Raw genomic sequence first — 10804 nt, 5'->3', positions numbered from 1 at the left:
GGGGGGCTTCGGGGGAGTGGGGGTGCAGCGGGCTTCACCCGCATGTCTCTCACCGCTCCAGAGCCTACCTGAGTCTGGGTGTGTGTGTATGGGTGAATATGGGGTTTGTGGGGTGTGTGGAGGGGGAGAGTGGCTGGGGAGGTGTGGGGGATGGGAGTGGGCTGTCCATAGCGGGTGTGGTGTATGTGTGTGGTGGGGTGTTTCTGCATAGCAGTGAGTGGGGCTCCCCCCAGAGCTCCACAGGTGTGTGGGGAGGTGTGGGGAAGGGTTTAGGGTTAGTGAAGGAGGTGTGGGGGAGGATGTGGGAGGTGTGGTGTTTGTGAGGTGTGTGATTGTGTGTGGTGGGAGGTTGTGGGATTTGTGGGGGAGGGTCTGTGGGTATGGTGGAGTGTGCATGGGAGTCCCTATGTGCGCCCCCAAGAGCCAGTCAGCTCCCACCCCTGCCTCACAACAGCCTGGATCCCACACACTCTGCGGTGCCTCCCCACCACTGCCAACAACATGCAGCCTATGCCCTGCACCATGCCTGCTCTGGATTGACTGTGGCGGGAACAGATCAACCAGAACCCTGACACAACCCCAACCTGGTACACCCCGAGCCTGCTCCAGACTCACCTGCTCGTGCTAAATAGTGGTAGCAGCAGCACCAGCTGGACAGAAACTGTTGCTGAGCTCAGGGGAAAAGTGGCTCTCCCCCTTGTTGCTGCCCAGCACTCCCTCCTACAGCCGCCCAGAGTCTGTGCTGGGCTGCCTTGTATCTGCTCTGTGCTGCCCCTGTTTAGCATGAACAGGTGAGTCTAGAGGAAGCATGCGGTGTGCCAGGTCAGGACTGTGGCATGGGTACCAGTGCTACGGGGCTGGGGCCAGTGGTTGCATCAGACCCAAGAAGCTGCCACCACCTGGTCTGCCTACAAAGGCAGTCCAGCTGCAGAGATGCACTAGTCTCACTGCATGCCCAAGACAAGAAGTGGCAGGACGTGCCACTGCCTGACAATGCCTGGACCAGGCAAGACTGAGGGATGCGCCATGGGCCGAACAACGGCCCTCAATTGCCTGGATCTGGCCTGCAGGCCATATTTTTCCTATCTAAATAAACCATCATTGTTTGATCTTTTGACCTACATGATCTATTTAAAGACACATAGAAGACCTGTGGCAGGACTAAGAAGATAGCTCTTGTCTTTAGGATTCCTATATCTCTGCCTAAAACACAGTACTGCCTACCCCAATCTTCCTTTCAGTGGTGGTGATGTTTTTATGGTACACTTGCAGCTAGGGAGCTTGAATGATTCTCCATATCCTCTCCTACTTCACCAATTAGGTACTTTATCCATCTGTCAGGAAGTTAGTGAAAAGACTACCACTGATTTCTGCCACACCTGGGTTGAAACCTAGATAACTGCACCTGGAGAGCAATTGGTACTCACTTCACTATACAAGAAGTAGGCACAGAAAGTTGAGGCCAGCTCCCAATGAAATACTGTGAACTGTTTTTTTCAATATGTGAGACCTCTGACTTGGAATATATATCTGCTGGGAAGTGAGAGTGGTAATTCTATGCTTTTAATTATGCTAGTGTGCCATTTAGATCTGCCTAAATTTAGATCTCCTAAAAATAATACCCCAAACCTTGTATCTTAAAAATCAAATCCTGAAAAGGGGAAGTTTCTACATTCTTCATTATAATTTATTGTAAGAGCTCCAACTCCAGCTTCAGCTTTGTGAGGATGGTGGCAGCTGACTTATTATTCTAGCATGGTTGATAGAAATACAAAATTGCCTATGCTTCTTTGCAAATGATTTCTGTGACTCTGGGTTGCAATGGCTGTCAGTGGATTCTGTATTGATTTTTTTTTATGCCACCATGTAATACAGGGGAAGTTAAAAAAAAGAGCTTTTCAGGAAAACAAGTCCATTCATATTAGGTTTTATAAGACTAGGTTTGGGATGCCTACATATGGTAAATTACCTGAGGACAGAAAAGCCCCCCAGTCCCTCAGAAACTGACATAGGTAGCAGCTATTAATTGAATCCTTAGTTTGCACGCGAAGGCCAGAAGTGTCTAGCACCAACAATAGTCAGTGACCCCAAAGGATATGAGCTATAACTTTGCCCCCTTCCACACCCATCAGCAGAGCAGGGCAGTTCAAAAGAGAAACATATGCTACACCCTTGCGAAGGGGATTGCTCCCAGTATCGTTCCGGTGGAATCAACCAGAGTGGCTGTGGAAAGTGCTGCTGGAGTGCCTCTCCCTCCTCCTCTCATACTTGTATATGCCAAAACAGAGCTGTTAACATTTGGATGAAGCTTCTTGGCAATGTCCTTTTAAAGCTTGTCAAAGACTGTGTCAAGTTGCTGTATGCAGCAATATGTCACACACTACAGTCCGCCCCAAGCAAAATCACACTGTATGATGTAAACACATATTTAATAGCACCCACCTTTTAGGATATCATCCTGTAAAGTGCTGAGTGCCTCAGGAAGGATGATGTATGTCTTCATCCCCCTTAAACTAAGCTCGTAGGAAGCCTCTGCTTCCTAAAGGATTCAGCCTTTATACAGTAAGTAAAAGACAGGGCAGCATGGCACTTTAACCAGTTAGTCTCTAGTAAGGCTGCTTGTACATGCCACAGGGGTTTACTTTGGTTTAATTCTCCCTAAATTGACGCGGTGGGTTTTTAAAAATTAGGAAGAAGTAAACTGAAGTAAACCTCTGTGGCATGTACACAAGGGTCAGGCTCAATCCTTACCTGCCTCTCTGTGGTGGGGGAGAAGCTGCTGGCAGCCAAGCAGTCCCTGAGCTGCAGAGGTCTCTCCGCAGCTGCACGCCCCCAGGTGGCACCCACCCACAGGCACCTGGCCTGGGCAGTCTGGGGGGCACTACAGCTGTGGAAGGAAGCACTGCCCCCCTGCAGCCATAGAAAGAAGCACCAGGCCCCTGCATAGTTCAGGCAGGCAGGCAGGCTCTGGGGAGAAGAAAAAAAAAAAGATCAGGGTCCTCACTTTTTTTTTCTTCAGTGGAGCCTGCCGGCACGTACTGCCGCCGGACTGCCTGCACGGGCTGCCTGCACAGTCCCTAAGCTGGTACTACCCTGCCCTACCTTCTTCTTGACTTTAGCCCAACGCAGCTAACCATTTCTCTCAACAGAAAGTAAAACCAAGAAAACATCTACCAAAGGAAGAAAGTAGACAGAGGTAAAGTTTCGCATGCACTCCCATGATTGCGGTAGGTTTTGAGAAGGATTATACACTCTTGGTATCAGCGTTCCTTCTAAGTTGTGCGGTGTGCGTGGCCACGCATACGCCCTCATGCCACACTGCCAGGTGCGCCTGCATGGCTGCACACGCCGCACAGCTTAGAGGGAACATTGCTTGGTATATGCCTATTCTGGATCTGACAGGAAAATCCTAAGTATTTTGTCAAGACAAATAGTGATTTGCATAGGTGCTAGCAAAAACCAACCATGTTTAATCTGAATACGGCATCCAGAACTGAGCAAATAACAAAGGCAAGAAACAGGTTGAACAGAACAGCTGCTTACAAGTGTGAAAAAAAGACAAACACCTTGGCGTGCCCCTGCACCAAGCACAGTGCATGCCCAGAAGAGGCATCACATTAGTTTGACATGGCTCACCTAACATCTGTATAGATCGCGCACTTCAGCAGGGCTTTTTGGTGCTTTTATCTAACTGATTGAATCAGCTTGAGACAAGAGCACCAAAAACCCCCGCTGAAGTGCCGAATCTATACAAACACTGGGGAGCCAAGTTAAACTAACATGCTTCCTCTTCCAGTAAGGCGCTGTTTTGGGGGAGTTGTACACATCTGTCAGCACCCTTTGTTTTGTTTTAGGGTTTCTAAAATAAATATAGTGAAATGTCCAAAATAATATAATTTTGAAAAGAAAATACAGCACATCTCATTTTAAAAATATCAGAATGAAACATTTGACTTTTCAAAATTGTTTTCTGTTTTTCCTGTCAAAATAATTTGATTAATTCAATACAAATTTGCAAGGAATTTCAGCAGCCCCAAATCTGCATTTCTCTGCATATTTCATCCAACTCTAATTGCAGCTTTTATTTCTGAAAGGTGCCTGTTTCATTTTCCATATTATGTCATGCATTTTGTTTGCTTGTTCTTTGTTCCTTCTTCTGTATGAAGGAATTTGAATAATAAACTTGTAAAAGAAAAGCTTAGTTCTTGTTATCTGATCTTTAATCCCAGATTTTGCCTTTGTACATGATGGCAGGGGAACTATGTTTTCAAAACCATAATGGAAACTCATCTGCTAATCTGTCAACGGGCTGTCCATGTGTAATGTCTGCTCTACATTTGTTTTGCAATGTCACTATTCACTGAATGTTTGATACAGATGTTTTGACACATGAGCAATAGAGCAAAATTAAGTTTGTTTTTTCAGCCCTCCCCCTATGAAAGATTTATTTAAATAAAAGCTGCTATATTTTTCTTTAATAATAAATAATGGTACACTCTGTGCTCATGAATATTCAGTTCAATACACCTCAATATTTCTTTATTTTCTGATATACTGGCACAGCAAAACGTAGTGAGTCTTCAGAGTTCAGTTTTTATAGTAATTAACAGGGATCCTGTTTTTTCTGACAAAAAAATCCCCAATTTCCAGATTTAAAAAAGTAGCCCCAAATCTACATGTTTCAAGGATGAAAATGAAACACCACTAATATATAGCTATCTATATAGTGGTGTTTTATTTTGATCCGGAAAAATGTGGATTTAGGGTTACTTTTTTTTAAATCTGAACTGAAGATTGGGGATTTTTTTATCAGAGAAAACCAGGATCCCTCGTAATTACAAACAAAAGTCACTGTCTTCCACATTCGATTAAAGATGGCCATAAAATATTTGTAAAAGGTACCAATAAAATGCTAAATAAATCCAAACACTTCAAGCTAGAGCAGGAATTTTCTTAATTCTCAACCCTATGCTTTATGCTAGTTGTCATACCAGAACTCACACCACCTAAGAAGAGATGAAAGAATATCTGCTTTCTTTCAGACAATGTATTACATCAAATATTAGCCTCTGCTCTCTTGATCAACTTTCCTTAGCTATTCCTGCTTCAGGAAAAAATGCTGCATTTTTAACAAATTTTATACTAGTGACACAAGTAGAGGTGGTCCAGGAGATATATAAAGCTCACACTCACAGGCCTCATACAATTTTGGGACTCTATGGGAGCATCTACACATGCACATTTATTGCGCAGTAACCAAAAACTACTACACGGTAACTGGAAATTACTACACAGTACGGGTGTGTGTCTACATGCGCACATCCATACCACACAGTAAATATTTATTATGCCAATTTATACCAACTTGGGCATAAGTTTTATACCTGCATCACACAAATATCAAATTTATGGCCGATTAATTACTGAGCAGTATTGCATGTTTAGATGCCTTACTGTCCAGTAACGTGATATGTATGGGCTGACTTGGGACTAACTTTAGTCCCAAGTCAGTCCACATACAGTGTTACTGCACTTTAACACCTGCACCTGTAGATGCTACCCTAAAAACTACTTACTGTGCAGTAAGTTGATGTACAATAAATTTAATGCTCAGTAAATGCATATGCAGACACACCCTATGGGTAGAATCCTATTTCACCTCCTGGATAACCAAAGTGCAATCTGAGACTAACTCTGGAGTTAGCCATCTATTATCCCCTCTGGGTATATAAGTACCCCCATTGCAGAATAACCCTTCAGAGATGTGCAAATATCTCCCTATACAGTCTGAGAGGGTAAAAGCGTTGCTCCTGCTCAATAGTCAGGTAACTACTGTGGTTAAGATAACTCAGAGTTGTTCACAAGCTGTACTTGGGTCATTCAAGAGGTGAAACAGGATTCAGTGCCAATACTGATATCTACAAAATGTAAGATTCTATCCCCTTCACTGCAAAAGTAGCTTTGAAATAACACACATTTTAGCCTGTTATTGGATCGTACTGGATCCAAGGCTTTAAGAAAAGCATCAAATATTGCAAGACCTGTGACAAAATCACAAGATTTGGCAACTCCCTCATTCCCTTTACTAACACTCATGAGGCATGTTGTACACATTCTGTAGCATGTGTGAGATACAGTAAAAAAAATCCTACCAGACTGTAAAAGGCAAGGATTTCTGTAGGTGATATCTTTTATTAGACCAGCTGCATGGTTGGGATAGGTGTGGCTAAATACAGACTTTCAAAAAGCCCAAAGAGGAATCAATCTAAATTACATGGTTTTCTATAAGTGGCCTAGCTTAGCTGGGTAGCAATTAGTATAGATGTTCACACTTTAGGGCAAGACGGATATGCAAGCTGCCTGCACTAGCCAAGGCCTGCAGGTTGGGCGTGCTCCTGCATACCTCCTAGCATACCCCACAAGCTCCCTGGGCTGCCAGAGACTGCCAAATGCAGCTGAACACCTGAGCCACCTCTGTTTGGCTGCTGGGCATGAGCAAACATGCCCCCAACCCTCTGCCATGTCATCATGGACCCTCCCCCACACCCAGCCCTAGGCTTCCAGAAGAACCCCAGTGCAAGCGCCTGCCATCGTGAATTGCATGTGGCTCCATGCCCCAGCCTGCCTGCACCCTGCCATGGTGTCCCCCTACTCGTGCCCAAGCAAACCCAGGAGCTGTGGCATGTGGCATGGCCTGCATGTCACCCTGTGCAACACTAGTTGAAAGCTGTGGGACATCATGTATGCCCACCTGGACATGACAGGTCAGCTGGCCACCATGGGACATGGCTTTATGCCCCCACATGAGCAGCCAGACATCCTGCACAGGGCCACTACCACACCCTGTGCTCATCAAGCATCCTGGACTGGGCCACCAGCTGACAAGGAAGAGGCCACCCAGGATGCCATGGATACCAGGGTGTTCTGGCACCACTTCCAGACCATCAACTGCCAGTTCTAGGCTAATGCCAACAACAGCAACTGGCAGGACTGAATTGTTCAGGACTTGTGTGTGTGCTGAGCCACCTTCATGGACATCATCACCCACCTAATCCCCCACATCACATGCCAGGATGTCAGCATGCTGCCACCCATCACTCCAGACAACCATCTGATCAGGCACACCTCCCAGACAACCTCTGTAGCCATGGTCTTGCCTGTGCCAAACTTGTTGGCAACATAGCGGTAACAGACAGGGTGGCCAACTTCATGACTGCTCCTCTGGCCCTGCATCCTGAGCAGCCCTACCCACAATCCAGGCTGCCTGGACAGCATTCGCCATCCCATCCCCCCATTCCCTCTGGGGCACACACCAGGATGTGGGAGGAATGCAGGGCAAAGAAAAGACATGCCTCAGTTTACAGTGTTGCAGTTGCCAAACTATTCTTGTTTTTAATAAAAAAAACCTGTTGAATATTACCCGTGGCAGAACTTGGTCCCTCTTCCCATTGATAAAAAACAGCAAACCTCTGGAGGCGGCAGGGGCGGCTTGTGAAGGGCAAAATAACCTGGAAGGGCCAGTTAGGGTGAGGAAGGGGAAAGAGGTTGGGGGAATGCCACACAGGCTGTACTCAACAAACACAAGACCTTGGAAGGGAGGCACGGGGTAGGAGGTTTAGATCTGGCATACTAATTCCTAGGTACTTCTCCATATAGGAGCTGGAGAGATGTGTGATCCCAGATTCACTGTCTGACTGAGAAAGCTGCGGGGTAGAAGTGGGAGTGGGGGAGGGGCACGGATGGGGGGAGAAGGCTGCATAGCAGGAGGCATCACCATAGTGGGGGTCATGGACTCCTGGCTCTCCCTCTTTGTGTGCCAAACTTCTATACAGTTACGTGTTTAGATCAATTTCCAGTCACTAAGTGTGATGTCTGTACTGGCCTTAGATAAGTTTTCAGATACCACAGTACTCATCCTCATATCTCATGGCTACAACATCACTTCAACAACTCCAAAACTCTACCAAAGTATAAGTGTTTCTAACTTTGATTTCCAAAACAATCCTTTTGGGGGGAGAGGGCAGATGGAGTGACTTGGAAATATGACAACTAATTTATCTTTCTTTAATGCATGTTCCCCAACCAAGGTCCATGCAGCAATGGCATCAGGAAATTCAAATTTATATTTTATCTCCATCATTAATATTTCCTATTTTCCTCCTCTTTCCTTCAACAAACTAAAGAAATGGGGCCTATTTGATCCTTTTCCCATCTGATGTAAGTTAGTATAAACTTCCTGTCCCTTTCATCAAAATTTGTCAGGTTGCTACTTTGACTAAAATTAATCACTGTTTATTTATTTGTCGCTATTTCAGTGGTGCTCATTTCTAACAGTTAAGGCCATATATTGTTTTCATTTAGCCCAGATTTAAATAACCAGTCCTGCCACTGCCTTAGAAAAAAACTATCTGAGCTATACTTATGCATATGAAAACAAATATGCCCCATTGTGTTACCTTGCCAGTTCTTTACTTCTTGTTTGATTTGTTTAACAGCTATCAAGTGGTGGTGATTTCTGAATCAGAAACCCATTCTCAAAAGTGGAAGTAGTTGCAGCGACAGCAGGCCTTTCTAACTCTACTGGGTGAAATAGGGTTGATAGGAAAATGAAAATCCACAGACAACCCTCAAAATTATGAGGGAAACTCTGTAGGTGAGACAGTGGTGGAGTAATATGGAATTCTTGAATGAGCGAGCAGATTTTGTTCTCCAGCACCTTTCTGTTTACTACAGCTCCTTCCCTAGCTAACCTGTTCCCCTTCGACAAAATAGAAGAGTAGTAAGAATGCTCGTGTGAAAAGGATATGAGCTTCCAACATTACCAGTGCTTGTAGATGATGTCATAAGGAAAGAATCCTGCTCAGGAAAGAATGTAGATGATGTCACAACTACAAGTGAAACTTCTAAAAAGTTTGCCACTTACTAGCTTCAAGTCTCCAACCTACAGGTTTTTTATATAATAAAAACTCTTAATTCTTCTCTAAACACATACTGTTTTCTTTGTTACGGGCAGCGAGTTAGCTAAAAGACAAGACGTAGGATAGACCCTGATATGTACATCTGCTCTCAGCCCTCCAAATCTGCTGTAAATAATGAAAGTAGCAGCATGAAATTTGAAGACTTTTTGCTGTGATTTCACACCAGACAGGGATGGACATAAGGCTAAAAGCCCAGTGGGAAGTGAACTGGAGTGGAGTCAAGGATGGCCTTGGTGGGCCCAGAAGAAATCTATGATGGTTTGAGGGACAGATCTGCATTAGATAGAGAGGTTTCTATAGAAGTACACTTTCAGGGTTTTTTTGGTCTTTTAATTAAACCAGCTCTGGTTAAGGAAAAATATGATTTCCATTGCTGTAGAAAGAAGGACATGGGGAACAAAACCTGCTTCATTACAAGCATAAGGAGAGGCATAAACAAACCCTCTTCAGTGAGAGGTATGCTCATGCAGCAGCTGTTGGACTCAAAAACAAGAAGGGAGGCCACAAGCTCTCACACCTCTCCCTTTCCCACCAGGTTGAAACCGTAGTCCCCACCACAAAGCCATTTCCCCAACCTCTCACCCTCCCCCTCCATCTACACCCACACCTGCACTAGCACTGATCACAGGAGAGTTTGATTTTGACTGGCAATGCTTAATGGAAGACATGAGTAAAAGTCAAATAAATACGTGGGTCACTCTCCTGCCTCCCCTTTCCTCCCTAAATGCTACCTCCCTACCCTTCACCCCAGAGTCTCTCAAAGTAGTCTGCCAGGGCTTCCCTCACATGAGATGCCTGGCACTAGACCAGCCCACTTGTCACTCTGTTTCTCCAGCCTGGGCTTTGTTAGACTCCTCCTGGGTCTCACAGATGTCATGCAGGTTGCAAAAGGAGATGCCAAACCAGGGCACGTAGCAGTTACTGAATTCCAGGAAGACCTCCAGTGAACTCCAGTGCAGTTTGAAGCACCCAGATGTGTACTCCACAGTCATGCAGAACTTGCTGAGGCCCCTGATTAGCAAAGGGAGGAATAGTAACTGCCTCCACCTTGATGAGGGGAACCCCATGGCCAGACACTCCCTGCTCCATAAATTTAGGGAGCCGAGAGTTCCTGAATACCCTGACATCATGGACCTTGCCTGCTGGCATTAACATGAGTAACACATCTAAGGTGGTCCACTACATCCTGCATCATAACTGAGAAGAATTCCTTGTGGTTTATAAAGTCCTGGGCACCATGCACAGGGGAAAGGATGGTGATGTGGGTTCTTGTAGCATGACCAAGGCCCCAGGAGTTCCTGTGATACCCCCTAGTGGCCAAATGCTTCCTGCCCCACTCCAGCTCCTTAAGGTACCCTCCATTTACCTCACCTGACACACCTTGATGTAACTAATGATACTTAAGGAGGCTGCCCCAGGGTCCAAACATGAGCCTCAGTCTCCTGCTGCCTGTTGACTCAAATGCCATCTCACTCTGAGTCATGTCCCCATGGCTCTATCTGTGCCCTAGAGCACAAGCTGCCTTAGGGGTGATAATCATGGTCTCCATCTTCCCCTGTAGCCATGTCCATGCCTCACAGGTTTTATTCAGACAACATCCTGGACCTTCCTGTAGGGACATCTTCCCTCTTGGCTTTAGCCCACCGTTACTCTGGCTGCCAACCTCCAGCCATGGCCCACTGTTATATTGGCTTTCTCAGCCTCAGCTCTATCCTTATGTCAGTCTTTGGGCCCCATGGCCCCCGTCTGTTGTTTCTGGCCCCCCCCCCCGCAAACCCTGTCTGTTGGTCTCTTTAAATTCCCTAACCCATAGTCTTGACTTTCTT

The sequence above is a fragment of the Crocodylus porosus genome, unplaced genomic scaffold (genome assembly GCF_001723895.1).
Source record: "Crocodylus porosus isolate Cpor-Errol unplaced genomic scaffold, CroPor_comp1, whole genome shotgun sequence".
Classification (NCBI taxonomy): domain Eukaryota; kingdom Metazoa; phylum Chordata; order Crocodylia; family Crocodylidae; genus Crocodylus; species Crocodylus porosus.
Note: the sequence above shows the minus strand (reverse complement) of the source record.